The 22,245-nt window shown below is 44.2% G+C and overlaps 1 protein-coding gene across 5 annotated transcripts in view; it reads right to left on the bottom strand.

The window, feature by feature from the left end:
- ABHD12 (abhydrolase domain containing 12, lysophospholipase) overlaps positions 1–22,245 on the bottom strand; it is a 454,310-nt gene that overhangs the window by 380,646 nt on the left and 51,419 nt on the right. The gene's annotated exons all lie outside the window — the stretch shown is intronic.

Genomic DNA, 22,245 nt, shown 5'->3' with positions numbered 1-22,245 from the left:
TGCCCGAACAACAACTTAGCCTTAACCACACACATGCGTGGTTAAGGCTAAGTCGGTCTAGTGTTCGGGATGGGTGGGGAGAGAGGAGCGCTGGACAGGAACATGACAGGTAAGAGGGGTTCGATTACGTTTTTAGGGGGTGGGAGGGGTTTGGGTAGTTTATAGGGGTGGGAGGAATTCGGGTTAGTTTTTAGGGGGTGGGAGTGATTTGGGTATGGGTATGGAATAATTTTTAGGGGGTGGGGATTTGGGGTAGTTTTTAGGGGTGGGAGAGATTTGGGTTAGTTTTAAGGGTGTGGGGGGTAGCCACGGATGGCCGTTTACCATGCATGCCTTTACCACAAAAAATGTTGGTAAAAAAATTGTGGTTAAGACATGGTTGTTGTAGCCACTGCATTGTTAAGGAAGTCGTTGTTGGGGAACTCGTTGTTCCAACATACAACCCTTCTGAAAGTGCGCTTGTTTTCTTTTAACGCTTCTGCAATATTGGAAATGCTTGTTTGACTGAGTTTAATGATTAGTATTATTTTATACAAAGGACCCGCTTGGTGAAATTCGTTTTACCTGCTTACACACCACACTTTTGCTGTTGGGATATCCCGGTCCGCCCCGATCTTTGTAGTTTGTTGCAGGGGGAATTTACACACCCATTAACTATTACAACAACCACGGCCGCCATTTTTTGTCAGTCAGCAGTCTAGTCTGCATTTTTTTCACCTCCACCAGCCTATATAAATTGCAGCCTGGCGTAGACACGCATTCACTCCAGGTACAGCGAATAATTTAACACTTAATTTGTTTGATGGAGGTCCTGTATTACTTTTGAATGCACGCTTGTTTTCGCTTAACAGTGCAGCAATACTGGAAATGCTTGCTTGACTGCTTTTAATGATTAGTATTATTTTGTACAAAGGAACCGCTCGGTGAACTTTGTTTTACCTGCTTGCACGCTGCACTTTTGCTGATGGGATTACCCATTCTGCCCCAAGCTCGGTCGTTTGCTGCAGAGGGAATCGCCAGGCCCATTGAGACAACCACGGCTGCCATTTTTGGTTGGTCAGCAGTCTAGACTCCTCCCCTACCCTACCCTATTTAAATTACAGCCTGTCACGAGTGCACAGCGCTTCCCGGTACAGCCCATAATTTAACATTTTGTACTTGTTTGCTGGTGATTCTGCATTACTTTTGAACGTGCAATTGTTTCTCTTAACACTGCAACCACACTGGAAATGCTCACTTGACTGCTTTTAAAGATTTGTATTATTTTGCACAAAGGAACCGCTTGATGAAATTTGTTTTACCTGCTTGCAGGCCCCAACTTTTGCTGTTGGAATTTCCCGGCCCACCCAGACATCGGTTGCTTGTTACGGAAGGAATCACTACGCCCATTGAGACAACTGCAGCTGCTATTGTTGGTCGATCATCAGTCTAGTCCCCATTTTTTCACTTTGCCTAGCCTATTTAAATTGCAATCAGACACAGACAAGCAACGCCTCCAGGTACAGCCCATATTTAATTTCTTTTATGGAGAACCTGCATTACTTTTGAACGTGCACTTGTTTTCTCTTAACAATCCAGCAATATTGGAAATGCCTGCTTGACTATTTTCAATGATTAGCATTACTTTGTACAAAGGAACCACTTGCTGATATTAGTTTAATCTGCTTGCATGCCACGCTTTTGCTGTTGGGATTCCCCGGTCTGCCCTGACCTTGGTCGTGTATTGAGGAGGGAATCACAATGCTCATTGAGACAACTTCAGCTGTCATATTTGGTTTGTCAGCAGTCTAGTGTCCATTTTTTCACATCCACTAGCCTATTTAAATAGCAGCCTGATGCAGACGCGTCAAAGGCAAGCTTATCTGCATCACACCACCGCCAGGGACCCTGCATCTCGCACCTCAGGGGTATTAACAACTACTAGAATCCTTCATTCCAGTGACTATCTCAAAGAGATCAATGCCAAGGCCACTACTCAGAGGAAGGCCATGTCATGTCATACACCCATCTTACTGGAACCTCATCCTTCCATCACATGTAAACTTTGCAACTACACATTTACTGTTGATCTTCCTCAGATGGAATCCAGGCACCAAGAGAGCAGCACCCATAGCATAAGTAGCAAACTAATACAAGCAAGGATCATCCACAGATAAAGAGCCTATATTGCAATGTACGCTCTCTCCTAAAACCTGCTATTAAGATTTGGGACCTCTCACCAGCCAGATATATGTTTCTTTACTGAAACTTAGCTCCATTCTTTGGTGACTCCATGCAATCTCATAGCCACTCCTGAAAACTACAATTTACTTACGCTCCATAGAGTCTAAAAAAGGTGACGAGTTGCTATCGCAATCCGTGCCCCCGTTATAGTCACATTAATTGACACCCTTTGTAAAGATTGGATAGAGCTATATATGTTCTACTTGGAGTAGAGCTATATATGTTCTACTTGGAGACCTTTCCTGATTATCTATGGATAGATGCCCTAGTCTAACACCCCCCCAAAAAAGAGCTCAGTCATAAGCTAATGGAATTCTTTGCCTCCCATGTGTGTGCCTTAAAGAAATTGCTCTTAGTGGGAGATTTTAACTTCCATGCAGAATTGGGTGCCAATCCCAAAATGAAGCAACTACCCTCCAATATGGAGATTTTGGGGTTCACCCAGAAAACAACTAGCCCCACTCGCATTGCCGAGCACACCATTAGACCTTATATTCATGAACACCCCTGACGCTCAGGTGAACTCCCCCTCTCTTTAAACCTGGTCAGACCACTCCATAATAACCTTTTAACTACCCATGATAGGGAAAAAGCCCAATAGGAAGAATGTGTCCTACAAAAAAACTAGACCCTGGAAGAGAAAATCTCTGATACTTCCTTCTTGTCAGTCTTCCCTACCCAAAAGGTTTTCTGATACTAATTGCGCTCTCACGAATTTCCAGGAATCTTTTTCTCAGGACTTGGATAAAATGGAGCCCCTCAAACTTAACTGCTGCAATTCTACTAAACCACCTTCCTCCTGATTTTCGGAAGACCTAAAACGGGAGAAAACAGCCTGCAGAAAATTGGACAGAAGGTGGAGCACCTCCAAATCTCTCTCTGACAAAATATCTTACAAATCGGCCCTAATTAAATATCATAAAATGATAAAAAGCTGCTTGAAAGATACATTTCATCAACACAATTGACACTGCAGGCAACTCATCCAAAGAACTATTCAATTATCTAAATGAGTTTATGAAGCACACTGACTGCAGCTCATCAATTCCGACCTCCAAGAAACTTTGTAACACCCTGTCAGAACATTTCAAAGAAAAAATAGCAAATGTCTACAAACCTCTATATTTACCCATCACCTACCTATTCTCTGGCTGTAGCTGCCCCATCCTCACCCCCTTCTTTCACTCTAGAGCTGTTTGAACCCATCACGCCAAAACTCGCTTTAGAATCATTTAACCCCTTGCATGCGGCCGCGATTCTGCGCCTGTGCGGCAAAATCGCGAGTGGGTGAGTTTATGACGGCCCCCAGCCGTCATCTGCACACGAGCGCCGTAGTGCATGACTGATGGGGGCCGTCATCAGCATGCAAGAGGTTAAACTCAAATCAGGATTTCCGCCCCACCCCCCTATGTTTTGGTGACTTTTGCCAACGCTCTGCTCCCAGATATCACTAAATTGATCAACCTCCCTTTAAACACGACAACCGTACACTGGTCAGGAAAACTACACAGGAGATGCAGATTCTGAAAAAACTTAACACAGATCCACTAAATTTTGCAAATTATAGATACATATTGCTTTTGCCTCACCTCAGCAAAATTTTGGGAAATCTAGTAAACCAACACCTATCCCGCTATTTGGAATCCAATTCTATTCTGAACACTTCCCAGTCTGGTTGAAAACGCACTGATGGCGGTGCTAGACGACATCGCACTCTCCCTTGATGACAGCTTTCCTGCCATACGGGTGCTACTTGACCTGTCTGCTGCCTTTGACACCATCTCACATACCATCATGGTCCACAGACTCTCTGAGATTGGAGTCACTAGCAAAGCACTGGGGTGGTTACAAAACTTCCTAAATGACATAATCAGACAATAAACCTAGGACTTTTTAAATTGCAGGCAATGTCCAGCGACAAAGGGGTACCATATGTTTCATCTTTGAGGTCCACACCCTGTAACATATAGGTTTCCCCTTTGGCGATGGATTTAGGCCCAGATCTCTGTATTGGGGTGAATGTATGACATTGTTCTGCATCCTGTCCATCAACTGTTATTTTTGCATTTGTCACCCCGAGTGGGATGGGTATGCTCAGACATGACTCCCATGCTCTCCACACCACTGGAGTCAAGCTATCCAGGCTGAAGACGGCTGATAGCCAGAAACCGTACCTAGGATGCTTAATTCCGGTCCAGGAAAGACATTTGCATATGGCCATGTCTGAACTGGGGTGGTGTGGAGTGCAAAAAAACGATGGATTTAGGCCCAGATCTCGGTTCTGGGGTGAATGTATGACATTGTTCTGCATTCTGTCCATCAACTGTTATTTATTTGTCAAGCCACTGCCCTGGCATAGGTCAGCCACCCCTCTAGCTGGGTGCACTATATCAGTGATGTGGGTACAGGTGTATGAGACCTGTACCCCTACAGTGCCTAACCCACCCCAAGGAAGGGACCCATTGTTCCCAACCTTTACCTACCTGTAACGCCCCAAAGTCTTGTATTTAGGGGCAACCCTGAACCTTGCCTCCTCAGACAAGAATCAACCAAGATGAATAGAGGAAGAAGGACCGAAAAGCCGTGCTGAAACTAAGAAGAGGAGGATGCCCAGTGACTTGGTCCCAACCGTACTGGCCTGTCCCAAACTCGAACCTGCTCCAGCGAAATCCTGGTGTGTCCTGCTGCCAGCAACCTCAAGAATCCCAAGGACTTGCCCTGCCTTCCAAAGAAAAGACTTGGTCTATCATGAGCACCGGATGTGCTCACCCACAGACTCTGGCTCTGGCTAAATCTGCACCACTCTGCACACGACTTCCACGATCCGAGTTTGAGTGGCCCTATACTGCGAGGAGGTCTCCGCGGTGATCCAGACCAGAGATCTGGTGATCTACAACCTGCCTCGAATTTCCTAGCGAAGCCTGCAGCTTCATTCTGGAGGATCCCCCAACCGCGACCGGAGCTGGCAAGAAAAACCAGACTCCTAAAGACACCCTGCACCTGAAGTCCTGGGGCATTGGGTGGCCAAAACGACTGTGTACCAGCATTCCCAGGCATCCCAACTTACCTCTCCAACCAGTGGGCACCTCCAGAAGCTCTCTGTCCCCGAACCCGTCGTCTTTTTTGCAACCGGAGAATCCCCATTGAAAACAGGGCACCCGGCGCCAAAGCAGCACCCTGCACCCAGACGCCACTGCCGGTGTACTTTGGGGGCTAAATCGGACCCCTCTTTGCCCTGGGCTAAACCCCAGGAGCTTTGCTACCACAACCTTGTGGCCTGCTCGTGAGCAGCCACCAACCGGAGGCTCCCTATACCCCATTTGATACCATTGGGCCTCAGCGCTCTGCAACCGGCTGCCCTAGTGGCGCTGAGAGTGTTTTAAGAATGCATACTTGACCCTAGGGGAGCATTGGTTCTAACCCCAGAATATCAACTCCCACAAATAACTATTTATCTGTAAACCAATAACTATTTCTCTCCATCGGATGGCTTGACTGCTTTTTCCTAAAAATTGTTGAGTTGATTTGTATGGAACATGGACAAAAATGCAAATGTACTAAAAGTGATTTACTAAACCTTTTGTCTAGGAGATATCGCAGTATGATATCTAGGCATATCACATTGATTAGCAAGAGTAATCTGAACAGTAATCCAATAAGTAACGCACATAGTAATTTACAAAGTAACTGAAAAGTAATTCTGAATCAGTAACTTACCTGTAATTCACTCAACTGCATTTGAACCTCAATTCAATTGTACAATATTGCATTAGATTTTGCAATGTATTTATTTCCCTTACCTGCACCAGGATTGGCTTGGTTCTAATAAATAAAATAACTTAATAATATTTTTGATACAAACAAAATTGGTCTGAGTTCAGTCTTTGAGTGTGTGACATCATTTGCTGCCGGAGTGTGTACAACAAATGCTTAAAACTACCCTCTGATAAAAACTTACTGCTTACCCACACTACCACAAATAGAGAGTAAGGTGTCATCTACTTTTACCTCTGGCTACCTTTGGGGTTCCACTAGACTCTGTGCACACTATACCTAATTTTGGTAGAGTATATACAGAGCCAGCTTCCTACAATATCGATTAAAGGTTGTTGGACATAGGAGGATATCCAGGCATGGCGCCCGAGCACAACACAGGTTCTGACTGCCCTACCCAGACAGTCAGTAGTGTCCAGACTAGACCAAATCAAATACTTTGCCACATCTGGTCTGCCGAAAATGAGGCCCTGCAGAGTTGGATAAAGTTCTTTATGGACAGCAGGCAAGATGTCCGCCACCTTATCCAATAATGCATGCGAATATCGCACTAGGAGGCATGATATCTTAACTGAGGTCGGGGCAAGGCTAGTTGAGCAGAAAACTTCCTTGGTAAATGTGTCCATCTAGATTCAAATCACTATCAGGTGGCGTGGTAGGAAATGCATTGGGGTTCAGCTAACTGTTAGAGGCCTGAACCACTAAAATCCCCGGAGTGGCATGCTGGAGAATAAGGAGGCCACTTGCCTCTTGAAGATCAACAAAACAGGTTCCCGTGGTCATAGGTTTCCATGAAAACCACCTTACTTGTCCTCTTCAAAAAAGGGATAGGTGTCAGGTTCCCAGCAGGCATCCTGTTGAGGTCTGAGGGCCGAAGCTTGACTGTTGGAATCTAATAAACCAATAATATCCACTTTCGGCGTCAGTGGTGTTGGACCCCGAGTGGCTTAAATCTGTAGCATCGGCCATGACACCAGAACTGACAACTGTGGTACCTGCTCTCAAGGGGGATGAGGGAGGCTGGGTAGCACAAGGCGAGGAGCCAAACCCAAAGTCAGGGGAGTAGGGTTAGAGTAAGGGTTACAACTCGTGTGGGAGTCATGTGGCATAGCGGGAATTAGGGAGGGATCCGCTGACGGTCACCTGACTGTAGGCCACCTCTGATCTTTGGGGCCAGAAGGCACGCCAGGGGGATCAGGCAAGGCACCGCAGATTTTTTCACAGGGCAGCTTTAGTTCAGCCATCTGTTGGGATCAACGCCAGCAAGGACTGCCCAAGAAACACGCTCCACTGCTTATAGGTGCCTGGTCAGTCGCACAACTCCGAATAGTGGGACTGGCATGATGGGAGCCACGTTTTGCCTTTTTAATGTTTTGTTTGTGCAACATCTTGAATGTATGTGAGCCACATGATTTCAACAAAGACAATTTGTGGGAGCAACCTCAAGATCAAGATTATGGACTAGTACTCGCCTGTAACTTCAATCAGGACCACTTCATCAACTTTCAGTGACTGCTAACGTGGCTTCAAGGTCTTGGTGCCCATTTTATTCATATTCTTGCAAAAGTCACACTACTTAGAGAAAGGGAGAAGCTAGGTAATTAAAATACTCCCCACTCTCACCCAAAGCTCTTACGGCACCAAGCAAGTGAAGCAGGTCATCATGTCCCTCCCCAGAAGTGCTTGTCCTTCCATCCAAGCATCTATCAATTCATCCTTTCACTTTCCTAGTCATCCACCCTTTCACTCCATATATTCTTTCACTCATCCACTCATCCTTCCTTTCACTTATCCATCCATCCTCCCTTTTACTCAGCCATCCATCCGTTCACTCAGCCATCCACCCATCTTTTCACCTATTCTTCGATCCATCCATCTCCACCATACATCTATCCACCCATCCTTTCACTCATCTATCATCCACCCTTTCACTCATCCGTCCACCCTCTCACACTAAATATGACCCTGTATCACTGAGTAAAAATCAGAAGAGGCACATCAAGAATTCCACCCGCTGTAGCTGCTAAAGAAGGGGCGCTCAAGACTCCCCTGATATGGAATTGAGTTTGGTGCCAAGGCACCAGAGAAAATCCTCATGAGCGTCAGTAACTGACATCTGTCGGTTACTGAACCTACATGGCTACATTGAACCATGTTGTTTGAGGTGGAGACATATTGCACACTGTTCAAAAATGTTGAGGGAAATCTCTGCCAGAATTACAGGATGAAGAGCTCTGGTACTGCTTCTGTAGGCAAGAAAGGAAATGAACTGACGGAGCATGCAGGTGGTACTCTTATGCCACATCTGGAATCAATGGACCCGAAGCAATGTCGCACCGTTCCATCTTTCGATGTGCGAGGGAATTGGAGTTTACTGCTAGATGTGTGTGATGATGGAGTTTAAACAGTGCTCCCAGAACCCGGTGCTGGCAGATTACGAAACACCTAAGGCCTGGGTGTGAGAAGTTGGCCTGATATGTGATGTCCACTATTCTAGTGGGCACCCTGTATCAGTCTAAACAACCCTTATGGTGAAGGTTGTAAAGTCAACCTTATAGACCAGCTATCCTAATGGTAGCATGGACAAAGCCGTCTTAGGCTAAAACTTCAGAGAGCATGTGAAGCCAGCTGTTTTACCATATGTAACCCCTTTAATACCAAATGAAAGGACACCACACAGGTTATATATAAAATATATATGTATTTATTACTAACACAACCCCTTTGAACTCTTTATGAGGTCAGAGGCACAAGCACATACCAAGATACTTAATTATCATACAATAAGTTGCACAATATACAGTAGGGCCCCAGGGGCACGTTAAACCATATACTACAATTGTGGTATAAGAACCACGTCACGAACAAGGAATAGGCCTAGGGAATCGCTGGGGCTACGCTGTACTACCAAAGGTTATGAAGCAGGAGGCCCACGAGAAGAGTGTGCAGTGTCTTAACACACACATGCGAGTTACCATAGGGATACAATGGGAACTAAAGAATTGGAAACTAGTTCATTTAGGACACTTCCGGATGGACTAGGAGAAAGCTACCGAAAACTAGGACACTAGGATAGTCAATACCCACAGGAGCACCGGAGTACTCGTGTTACCTCACCCACAGGAGCCTGGTGCATAGGTGTCAAAGTGTGTTGGGTTTTGTCGCTGAATCCTATGGAGACCTGTGAAAAGATGCTGCGGCACCCAGGAGAGAAGTGTCCGGTTGGATCCAAGGGCGGATCGAGGATGAAGAGTACCTGAAAGCAGAGGGGACAGAGTCTGGATCACTAGCCAGTTACCAGGAAGGAACCAGGCGATGTCGTGAAGCAATCAGGTGATGTCGTGAAGCTTGTCTCTGCAGCCACGTGGACCAGGAGGTGTCGGCGACGACCAGGAGCTGGGAACGGACTGTCCCACGAAGGATCTCGCTGTCGGCTTCTAGATTGGAGTCAACAAGCCTTGGCAAAGGCAACCCACGCAGGAATCGAAGATGGCTTCTGTTGCAGAACAGCAAGGTCTGAGGGGCTTCTCCTTTTCAGCGAAGCAAGGGCCAGCCTGGAGCAACCAGGCCAGCAGTGTAGATTCGAAGGTTCATTGTCACAGAGGCCACTAGCCAACGGGCAAGGGACCGGACAGACGCGTTGAGCACAAAAACACTAGCAGGCCCCACACGGCACTCGTGGAGTGTGGAGGGCTGTGCATCGGTGTAGAAGGTGCTCGGGGCAGGGGCTTCTCAATCCCCAATGCACAACTTTGAGGGTGCCTCGGAAGCTGCACAAATAGCAAGGTGCAGGTTTTTCAAGATGGCCGGTCCCACGTCTCTCATCGCCTCCACGGGTCTCAGCTTTGCTGTGGATCGGGCTCAAGGAAGTCTGGAAGTCTGGCTCTTGTCGGACTCTGTGCTCGAGCGGGAGTGTCGACAAAGTAAACCGCAGATCGCTGGATGGTGCCTGATTGCACAGGGTGGTCACTCCTTGACAACAAGGGAGATTCTTCAGTCTTCTAGTTGCAGTAGAATGTCGAAGGTCCAGAGTTTTGTTTCAAGTTTCAGTTCAGGATTAATCTAAAGTCTCTTGACTCCGCTCCAACCTATATACTAATCTAAGGGGCTGGATTACCTTCTAGGTCCCTCCTATGGGTGGGACCATGGAAGGGGGTGGTTACACCCCTTTCCCTTTGTCCAGTTTCGCGCCAGAGCTGGGGCTGGAGTGCCCCAGCAACTGGTTTCAACCGGACTATGCATGGAGCACCTTGTGTGGGGTGGTGCTAGCATCTCCCAAGACAGGAAACCTATTGTCCAAGCCTCCCTCGCTGGAAGGACTCCCAGCAGCAGGAGGTCAGACTTGTGTCTGTGGCAGCAGCATCCATTTTGTGATGCTGAGGCTCTGGTTATCTTTAACCGGGATTAACAGGAACAACATGTCTTCTCCCTCTAGAAGGGTGGAATGCTACCCCCGTCGCCAGAACTGGCGAAGGGGTAGTTTCCAAAGCGTACGACACCTTACACAACATGTTTTGATAAAGCCAAACCAGAGTTAGCATTCAACAGTGAGGATGATAATGCACTTAAGAGTATATGGTATGGCTATATCATACAATAGCTATAAGGACATGGTTCTGAAAGCTGCAGACAGGTTCAGCTCATGCTAGAGCACCATCTCACATAAAACCAAGCACTCTGCCTCCAGGGTTGTTAAGGCCTGCCATAGAAGTGACTTATAGGTGTATATGTGTCTATATATAAGGTTAGATATAGGTATACTATATCTAAAGCAAAGGGTGATTACACCACCTTGCCCCAGCTGAGTGATAAGCCAGTTGTGTCAATTTGGATGCCAGCCAGGGATGGCATAATACATGCTGCAGCCCCGGGTAGGTCTTGGATGCACCTATGCCCTGTGTACCTATGGTACACTATACAGGGGCTCATAAGGTGACCCAATATCCAATTGGAGATGTACCTAAAGTACATGGAGTCCATTTTACAATGAGAGCAGATAGCCTGGGGCCCTGATTAGCAGGATCCCAGGCCAACTAAGTCAAAAACCAGCTAAACACTAGGCTAAACGTTGGGGGTAACCATAGTCAGGAATCCACCTTCCTACACTGGGTATGAGTGAACAGTCGTTTATTTGGCTGGAGACCAACATAAAGAAGAACCTGACAAGGATGCTGCTATCTCTCCTGTATTTGCAAAAACACCAATAAACACTAGCCCAAAGTCTTAGGCTCAATGTTAGCATTAAGTGCACACAATTAGAAGTCAATTAAATCAATCTCATCCTGTTTGCAGATTATATTTTATGGACAGTCATGGACCCACAGACCTCCATACTGGCGAAATTGGAGAAGTTGCCATAAATGTTGGCATATTGAAAGAACTGCCTGAGGCAATGTGCTTACGTGCTGGACCAACCCCGCTTCAGAGGGATTTCCGAGATGAAAACATATACAGAGATCAATTTGACTCCAATGTTATCAGCAATCAAGGACAATTACGTTTCGCCTCTACAAAAGATGGTTTAACCTGAGTTGTCAGGCTGGAAGCATGAGACTTTCTTGTAAGTGAGGAGAACAGCTGAGTTCAAAATGTCTGCATTACCTAGGGTGCTGTATGTCTTCCAGGCAATCCTGCTGAGTTTCTGTAGGGCGGTCAAAGCAAAGCTCCAATGCTAACTTTCTTTGTTCATTTGGCAAGGAAAAAGGATGGGGCTCCCCCACAGTGTGTTACGGCCCAGGCAAAGGGAAACTGGGAGATTCTGACTTAACTAAATACCACCAAGCAGCACTTTTGGTCCATGACAAGAAATGGCATGACACAGATAAAGAGTGGGGAATGATAGGCCACACCCTCAGCAGGAGGCCACAGTCATATGTACTTTGGCAATATAAGACGCAATGGCATCCAAAGTTACACACATCCACGACCACAAGAATGACCATGTGTGAGGAATTGCATCCACACTCGCAACTTTACATCTTTCTCTACACCTTTCAGGCCATTATGGGTAAACAGACACTTTACCCCAGGTCTGAAGAGGCAGAGGTGCTCTACTTAGAAAGAAAAGGGTTTCTTGCCGCTGTAGTATATGTTCAGAGCGGGACAGGTGAAATCGTTAGAAGAGGCTAAGAAGGACTTTGCCCTTGCAGTCTGGAGTTTAAGACACTTGAAAATCAGACATGGGGGGCTTAATCCTCAGATGAAAGCAGGTGGAACATTGAAATTTCACGCATTTAAGCAGATGCATTAGAGCATCTGATGGATATTACACACCAGTAAAGCAGAGGCGAGGCTACTATTCCAAAATGACAGAGAGAGAGAGAAAGTTGGGGATAATATTACAGCTCAGTGGGAGAAGATGGCGAAAAAGGGCAAATAATTGTGCAACACATGAAAGAAGAAAGAAGACTGTACCAAAACCTCTGTCAATGGTATTATACTTCTAAAAAAACTCTAAATTATGGATAAAGCCAAAAGTAATGCTTTCTGAAGGGTCTGAGGAGAGATAGTGACATTAACCCATGTAATGGGGTCATCCCCCGCTTTGAAGGATTCTGGAAGTTGGAACTGGATGTTATTGGGGACATTGTAGGGTCTCGATTTCATTATGTCATATTGTTGGGGTGTCCTTTGGAAACAATTTATTCATTGCACATCAGGAAAGGGAAGATTATATTGCATCTGCTTTTGGCGGAGAAGCAAGTAACACTGGTGAGATGAGGGCTCAGTAATGCTTTCATTCAGGGAAGCCTGTTACAACAAACATGGCGGATCTCTGGGATAGCGAGTATGTCCAAAGCAACTCACAAAGGGAACGTTACTTTCAGAACAAAGCAACATCCTAATACTTGGCAAAGCACTGTAATGAACTCCATTGCCCACGATGTTGCATGTCTTCAATATCATGGAGGCTCCCCATTTGATCTAGTGGTAGGAGTTGATCCAATATTGCCAACTTGTCCTGGCCAAGACAACTAAGGGCCACCCAGAACAGCTGCCACTCTTGAAAAGACAAAATGTCTGTCACCAGTGCCTGGTTTGAAGAAGGGGGTCCGGACCAGCGGAAAGAAAAAAGATGGGCGATGTCAGTGGGGAGGATAGGAAGCAGTTGAAATGTTCACTGTGATAGAAAGTAATGCCCATCGATGTGCTGTAAAACTGAATAAAAACCAACTTATGCCGGAAAAAACATTCCAACATTAAATAGATTTCACACACTGGGGTGTTTAGCTGTATCCTTGATTTTAAGTAGCCAGATCTTATATTAGATTTGCCGGACACTAGAGTACTTTTTACTGCGTCATCTTTAAACTACAAATATCTAAAAATAAAGAAATAAAAATAGTGCAGAGGCTGACCAGCAAATATTTTGGAATGGTGCAAAAATTACTACTACAGGTTACGGAATGGGGTTTAAAATGTACGAGATTTCATAATCCTATTGGTCTGGCAAGCAAGTTTAAAGTCTCGAGTCGAGAAATGAAGTCAAGTAAAACCCCGATGTAAAAGGGTTTACTTGAGACTTTTCACCTAAGTGCCTGCTCAATTAATAATGAAGGAGCATGAAGTAAGACGCCCTGCAATGCTAGAGCACTATTAGCATGACCCTGGAGTGCACGAAGTGCGATATGCAAAAAAACAACGTAAACAAATAATCGATGGTGCTTGTGAAATCAGGACAATGCCCGCCTGAAATGAGCGAACGGGTTTGCCGTGTGATCAAGAACACATTCTCAAAATTAAAGCCACACAGATCTATGTAAATAGGAAGCAGGGCTCTGCCCTTCCTGGAAAGAAACATGCTTTAAACATGCTTTAAAGAATGAATGAATGAACAAACATTTTTATTGGGCATAACTTTAAATCATTTGAAACATTCGAAAAATAGCGCAATCGTGTATATATATAAGGAAATTTCAGAAGCAGAAACCTCACTACTAAAGAAGGGAATTAACTTTTGCCCAATAGCGCGCATAGACATGGCGCAAACACGAATTTATTTATACCTCTATATTCGAAATTAAACTTGCAAAATTCTTTGCCGAGAGAAAGAACAAACCCAAGATATCAAAATGTCAATCCAAACCAACGTCCACCTTGTTAGCAAAGGAGTCAGAAGCGTACTTGACAGTGCTAAACCTAAATGCGCAAGAGGGCCAGGAAATCAATTTGGAAACAGCTATACCACAATTGGGAGCAGGAACCAGTGGCTTAAAGGCCAAATCTAAGTTCTACCCCCAACTAGCACCTGGAAATAAAATAGACATGTTTCAGGAGGCGGTCATCCATGACCTATACAAAATTAACATCAAAACCAATGCCAAGGATAATTTATCCAAAAGTGAAAGAGAAGCCCTGACATCATTACGAAACAATGAAAACTTTGAGATTAAGGTAGCCGACAAGGGCGGAAACATATTTTTGTGGGACCGAAAACTATATACTGCGGAAGCTATGGTCCAATTGAATAACCAATACTACTATGAAAAACTTGAAAAAAATCCAATTGATAACATAAAAAGGGAACTGGACAGGAAAATATACCAATGGTAAAAGGATGAACTTTTGGACTTTGATGAGAAAAAATACTTAACAGTGGATTTCCCAAAAACAGCTACTATATACTTCCTGCCCAAGATCCACAAAAATGCCACCAAGCCACCAGGGAGACCGATCATGTCGGCCAATGGTTCTTTGCTGGAACCACTTTCAAACTTTATTGACTTCTACCTGAATCCACATGTGAAGCTTTTAAAGTCATACATAAAGGACACTGCTGATTTTTTGTGTAATCTGAAACAAATAGAGTGGCAACCTGACTTCATCATGATCACGATGGATGTGATCTCGTTATACACAAACATTGATAATGAGATGGGTCTAAATGCATGCAAACATGTCCTTAAAGAACGGAACATTCACTATCAACATCACAACATGCTATCAGAAATGATCCACTACCTGCTATGCAATAATGTTTTTATGTTCGGTGACACAGTATACAAACAAAAAAATGGAGCCGCCATGGGCTTTTCTTTTAGCCCTAACTATGCCTGCACTGCCATGGGATGGTGGGAGGAAACAATGGCATGGGATGAAAAACTCTGCACATTCACACAGCATATCATAGTCTGGAAGAGATTCATAGACGATTTGTTTATAGTGTGGAATGGCGGGGAGGAAAAATTCCTTGAATATTTCCAAATACTAAACAGCAGCACACCGGGCATAAAATTCACCCACAACATCAGTCAGGTCAAAGCGGTCTTCTTGGATACGGAAGTGTACATTAAAAACAACCAAGTGGAAACGACCCTCCACCGTAAAAGCACTGCGACCAATGCAACATTGGAAGCCACCAGCTTCCATCAGCAATCGCTCATATCAAGTATTCCCTATGGGGAATTTCTTTGTCTAAGAAGAATCTGCAGTGAGGAACAAGAGTGGCAAAAACAGAGCAAAAGCTCCATGCAACGCTTCCACAAAAGACAATACAATCAATGATCCACAAAGCAATGTTGGGAAAGAGCAAACCAAACTGCAAGAGCAGATTGCCTGATGCCAAAGGAAACCCAAATTCCAACGGAAGAGGAACCAATCAGATTTATCACAAACTACAGTAAAGAAACTAAACAACTAAACCAAATCTTGAAAAGAAATTGGAAGCTTCTACAGCTGGATCCAGAGATAGGCAAAAAAATGGGCAACCACCCCACGATAACATACAGGAGGGCCAAAAATCTCCAGAACCAACTTGTTCACAGTCATTTTCAACCTACGGCGAAAAAGAAACAATGGCTACAGACTAAGGGCTTTGTAAAATGTTACAATTGCAAAATCTGTGAAATTGCAAAACCGACAACAGAAATAGCCATGCCAAACAACAAGATCTGGAAAATTAGGGAATGCATAACATGCAACAGCAAATACACCATATATATGATCGAATGCCCATGTAAGTTAAGGTGCATAGGCAGCACCATCTGCGAACTAAAAAAAACGTATACTGGAACATGTCCGGGCGACTGTACACAAGGACAGAAGCAACGTTGTTGCCAAGCATATGGAATTGAAGCAAAATGGAGACTGGAAACAACTCCGCTTTTGGGGCATTGAAACCATGAGCCTCTCAGCAAGGGGTGGCCACAATGAAAAGTTCCTTCGACGCAAAGAGTCAAAGCACATCTTGAGTTTCAGAACTATGGCACCTTTTGGGCTCAACCAATCAGAGGAACTGTACATACACCTGTAAAAATGAACTAATTAACCTTCTGAAATCATCCCGCCGACCATAGTTGATTTTAACCATTTTGTCCCCTTTGTTTTTCACTACCTTACACTTTTTTCTCACTTTTGTAAAATACTCACAGAAAGAAATCTCTTGCTTTACAACCAAAGATGTCAGCCCACTAGAGGGCAGTACTGATTGTAATTAATTGTAAATATATCCTTACAACTAAAAGTGTCAGCAGACCTGGCATTGCCCACTAGAGGGCAGTACTGATTGTAAATAATTGTAAATTTATTATTACAAATAATGGTTTTTTGGCACCATTAGCCCACTGGAGGGCGGTTGTTTTTGTTTGCTTAAAATTGAATTATGATTTGGACAATATGCTACACCCCTAGTAAGAAAGTATATTGCATAAAACCCCGTATAAATTGCCAGAGTGTTAAACTTTAAATTGAGATAATTGGGAAACTACAAGTCCCAGAATGCTCGCTACTTATGGGACGGACTAGGCAATTAAGGGGGCGTAGCCTTATTATTGTTTTGTCCTTTCAAAACTGTGAGTTACATGCACGAAACTGACCGTGACCAAGACAGCGGACGCTGTCGAAACGCGTTGGTTGTTTTTTGTTCTCTGATCCCCCAATGGATGTATGAAATAAATACAGAACTTTCACAAAAGTAAAGCGATTGATTGCCGTTTTTTTCTGCGACTCCAACCATCCCCGGGATCAGGGAAAAACTGTTGTAAATATATATATATATATATATATATACATACATACACATACACAGACACATATACATACACATGCTTTTAAGCTCCAAAAGCGCCACTTCCAAATTCACCCAGGACCGGCTAAGCAAGGTAGGAGACGGACCACTGAAGTTCACAGGTACTTTATTGCAGTGTCAGCTGGTAAAACAGAAGGGCAATACCCGTTTCGGGCTCCACAAGCCCTTGTTCACATGCAAAGATCTAGTAAAACTTTTTGGTTTTTGTAATGCTTAGTGACTTGCTTAAGCCCCACCTTCAATTTAATCACATGACTATACACATAGAAAACATATCATGTTTCCTTAAAATGTTTTGTGTACAAATACGCAAAATAAGTTATATACATATACATTTGTTAAAATAACTTAGCAAGTCAGTCATAATTTCATTAATTGATTTTTTTTTAAAAACCATGTCTTGGTGCGAAATTTGTAAACAGATAACATATATATATTCCCATTTAAAATTGTGCACATTGCCTAATATTTGAGAAAAACAGTAAAATATATATCCTCATTAAAAACATCACTTGACAGCCAGCAGTTAAAAGTTGTATGCATGCTTTACAGTTTATACGGGTTTTTGCAGTCCTGCAGAATACTTAGAAACTCGGATAATCGAACTATGTCCTCGATCAACTTGGATGCCGTTAGTCTGTGAAAGGTACCTAGTTTCAGATGTGTTTACATTTTAAAATACATATTGTGATTTGGGCAGCCTGGGGGTCTTCGTGTGTGCCAATGTAAGTAAAGCAGTACACCTCAAAAATCTCATATTTGCTACACTCGTTGATCAAAGCAGCTTTTGGAAAGGTAAAACGTGAAGCAACGCTTGGGGAAAGAGTTTAAGTTGTGTGGACACGGATTTGTACCCTTGGTTTGAGCAGGTGCACTGTGGGATGGGGAAGCCTGTGGGAGCGCGCGCAAAGCCCGGCACCCCGGTTCCCTGACAGGATCCGGTGTGTGCCCTGCCCCGGGCTCTATCCGCAGTGCAGCCACAGGCCCGATGAATGCCCCTCCGCCTGCGAAGAACGGAGCGGATTTCACATGCAACTGTAATAGCAGACAGCACGAATGTGACGGTAACGCTCCACTGCCGTGCGAAGCACAGTGCACCATCACCACCCTGCAGGGCTACACGGGGTCAGCCATCAGTGTTATTTCACTAAAGTCTTAGGGGGTTGTGGAATACCCAGGTGCTCGCTACACAAAGAACAAGTGAAAAGAGCTGTGGCTAGGGCACGATTGTGGAAGGCGAGCAGCTTGTCTCCAATGGTGCCGTTTGGAGCATGTTGTCCCAAATATTGCTTAAGCATTGTGTGGTGGGTAGTGTGCTACCATTTACAGACCGCATATTTTCCATTGAAATGTCCTGCTGATATGGGCACTACATTTGCATCATGCATGCACTATATATCCATGGCCCTCCAACCCCTGCCTCTCTGCTTGTCCTAGCAAGGCTTCAGCTGCTAACTATACTTTGTGCTACATTACATTCGCCATGAGTTCCAAAACACTGATTGACAGGGCACCCAAAGCGCTGCTCAACACCATGTGTCACTTTGGGCACACTAACAATGTCACTTAGAGTTCAGAGGCACTATCTCAGATGAAAGGGCTGTGATGACCAGGTGGTGCATGCTTGTGTGCAATGATACACAGTTGTGGGCAATCCCTATATTGACCAAATATGTGCCTTCACCCATAGGATGGAAGATGCAGCCTAAATATCAATGCAGCTTATGGCTCATGAATGGCTTTTTATTTGGGATTTTAAAATTTCAATTTAGATTGACTTGGGCTGACACACAACAGTGAAGCGCACTGCAAATAAACTAATGCTTCACAATCGTACTTCCACACACAGCGTCATGACGAGATGAGAAGAGGAAAGAAGAGAGACAATATGTGGAAAAGAAGAAAGAAAAGAGCACCGAAGTAACTAAAGCAAAGCTAGAGAAGCAGGTTGATTAAGTGAGTGAAAAAAGAACGATGGAGAAAGAATGAATGGAGCAGATGAAGAGAGCAATGGATTGGTAAAGCGAAAGAGAGCAGAGTGAGAAGTAAAATTCTAGACCAGAGAGCCAAAGAAGGGATAGCAGGGTAAATTGCAAAGTTCAAAAATAGGGCTTGGACATTTATTGTATTTGCGCAGAATTTGCCGGACACAGGAACTATTAGCTTATCGGCAGGGCCTAGAGTAGGTCTTTAGATTACCAGGTGCTCTAAAAATACCATGAGTCAGATACATCCAACAAATCTTTACCCAAATAGGCTGTGCGAATCATTGGACCACTCCAACAGACCTCAGCGGGGTCACTAAGGCTTCAGTTAAGAGCTCGTACTGGCAGCATAAGACACTTAATTACATTGGGCAAGCGGGAACAGGTTCTCTAGCCAGGGGCGGCTCCTCCATGTGGGAGGAGGAGCACCGCCCCAATGCTTTCTCGCAGTGCGAGAAGCCGAAACATAAAATGGTAGTTTAAATACCATTTTATGTTTCTGCTTCTCGCACTTTGAGAAAGCAGAAGGGTATGCCAGGTTGGGGGTGAGCAGGTCTGCTGGAGTCCAGGGGAGGAGTGGCTTGCCCACTCTGAGTGCGCCGACTGTTAGGTCGGCCCCAGGGTCGACCAAACTAGTCATACGCACTCTGATTTTTTTTCTCTATGTAGGCTGCATGTAGCCTACATAGAGAAAATGACCTCCCCATAGACGCCTGAATTGTTGGCATCCCAACCAATCACAACGCTGCCATTGCAGCCTTGTGATTGGCTGAGGGTAGGGAGGCTGCCTGTGGCTGCTTCCTGTTCAGATGGACGACAGGCCAGCAAATGTAAAGGTAAGTTAACAGAAGTTTTTTTTTTTTTAAATTAACCCCCCCGCATGACCCCCCCCCCACCCGCGAGTCATACAGACTGAGTGTCTCTACCCACTGTATTTCTTGAATTTAATGTAGATTTTAAACTGGAGCCCTTTTTTGACGAGGTTGAGCCCCAATCAGCAAAGACATTATATTTGAAATGTTATGGGACGCTTCCTCTGTGTTCTTTTACTTCTAAACGGCGACGAGTTCCCAGGGATCTGGAAGGAACTTTACCTCTTTGTGCTGGATCCAATGAAACCATTGAACATGTTCTGCTTTTTTGCCCAGCTTATAGGGAATATCAGGAGAAATGGATAATTCCCCTTTGCCGGCTCCTGGGTATACGAGCTTAAAGAACAGTAATCAGAATTTCGAGAACAGATTCTAGGCAATCCATAGTGTTTGCGGTCTCACGATATCTGCTATGCATGTGGAGACGAAGGTCCAAATATCTACAGTCCAGCGATCCTGGTTCCATTGCAATTTGACTTGCACACATTCTGGATGCAAACTGTTGTTCTAGCTGGGATAATTTTTGTAGTCATTTAACCCAGTATCGACTGATTGAACTAATCATATGTTTTATGTACTTTTATGGCCTTGTGCCGATAAAGGGAAGGTTAGATTTATTGCAGATGCAGCAAGGCTGTGTAAAGTGTTGTGCAAATAACTTTATTTAAATATCTATACTAGCTGCATTTAAGAATGAAGTTGTCTCTTTCTGTATTTTCCAATGGTCTATTGACGGTAGGACATACAGGGAGTTGCATTATGCAAACAATATGTTATGTTACAAATGAGACTTCTCATGTGTATACTGCTAGTGTTAGTTTCTCTTCTAAATGTTGCACATTTAATATCGAGATATATTTGCTAAAACCATAGGATGATCACAGCTGCAGTTGTTTTTTGCAGATATTGTTTATTGGCAAGTTGTTTTTATATAGTATGGTTATTTAAAATGACTTATCATGGATATTTTAAGATATGGAAATGTTTAATTGTAATTTTAATGAATTGTTACAATTAAATTTATTTTGTGGGGTTTTAACTGAATAAAGACCCTTGTTCTGTAAATGACAAAGTGAAGACTTAAGGAAGGAGAGAGGGTGTCTGCAGGGAAGGATGGATAGTGGATCACACACACTATCTTAATTCCTTTGCAATCCAGCAGTCTAGGAAGCTAATTTCGAGGTGGATGGTAAAGAAGAATCCCCTTATTTGTGAAGCAAGTGCTCACTCTGGAGGAGAGTCCACCAGTGGAATTTCTTTAGTATTTTCTACACCTATGATTCCAGATGCAGACCAGAGTGCTGAAGAGTTTCCCTTGTATCGTTTCTGACTTAACCAATTAAAGGTCTTTTATTGAACAACTGTTATATTTTCATTTTGTTACATCTATGATTATAATACCTTCATCTGCTTGTTCCCAATTATTTTCAGGGAGAAAAATGGAAGTACTCCTGAAGCCAGGATTAAATGCCCCCCCCCCCCCATCCCCATCCCCCAAAAAAAGAATTTAACATAATTGGAAGCTACAACCAATAGGTCAAGGGAGTCACAGGTCAAAAAAAAAGTTATGGAAACCACTGTTTATAAGTCATTGTCGGACATTTGATTCTCTGTCTTGCACTCTATTGTGAGGAACAAAACAAAACCCACCACTTTGCATAGCACTACACAAATATGGGCCGGACACACACCCACGTCATTGTGCACAGCACTACATGTCACCATGAAACAAAGAGTCACGCAGAGTACAGTACACCACCATGCTACACACTACTGCGAGACATACACAGCTGTTACGAGCACAGCATACCACCACCGCCGTTCTGAATAGCACTGCATACCACCGGAAGAGAGTGAGACACACACAGGGATGCGAGATGTACAGCATGCCCAGCATTGTACACTACCTTGACGAATGTTTTATGGCCAATTGTCTAAATAAATTTGTTTGTTTAATTTGAATTTGACGAAGGGAACACCACGGTGGATCGCGCTGTATACCACAGTAAGGTAAGAACAAGTGCAGAAACAGTGTGGAGCAGAGCACACAACTACCCTACACTGCACACCTCTGTGAGAAATAAAAAAATAGGAAGCTGTAAGCCACTGCCAGTTGGGCTGCCATGTAGCCTCGCGTCATCTTAACACCATGTGTCCAGTGCTTGGCTATTCTGAACAAACCATTGGTATACGGCCTGCCACTCAAACGAAAACAACTTCCAGAATACTTTATATGGCTAAATTAAACCTCAGAAGTAGAAACATTATGTCCTGACTACACGAGAGAGGCTGCAATTGTAACTGTGAGGGACAAATACCACTGAACTGGAATGAATATGGTAGACAACTATAGTGGAGGAATAAC

This window comes from Lissotriton vulgaris, chromosome 6 (genome assembly GCF_964263255.1).
Source record: "Lissotriton vulgaris chromosome 6, aLisVul1.2, whole genome shotgun sequence".
In the NCBI taxonomy this organism is placed as follows: domain Eukaryota; kingdom Metazoa; phylum Chordata; class Amphibia; order Caudata; family Salamandridae; genus Lissotriton; species Lissotriton vulgaris.
This window is presented reverse-complemented; position numbering and strand designations above follow the sequence as displayed.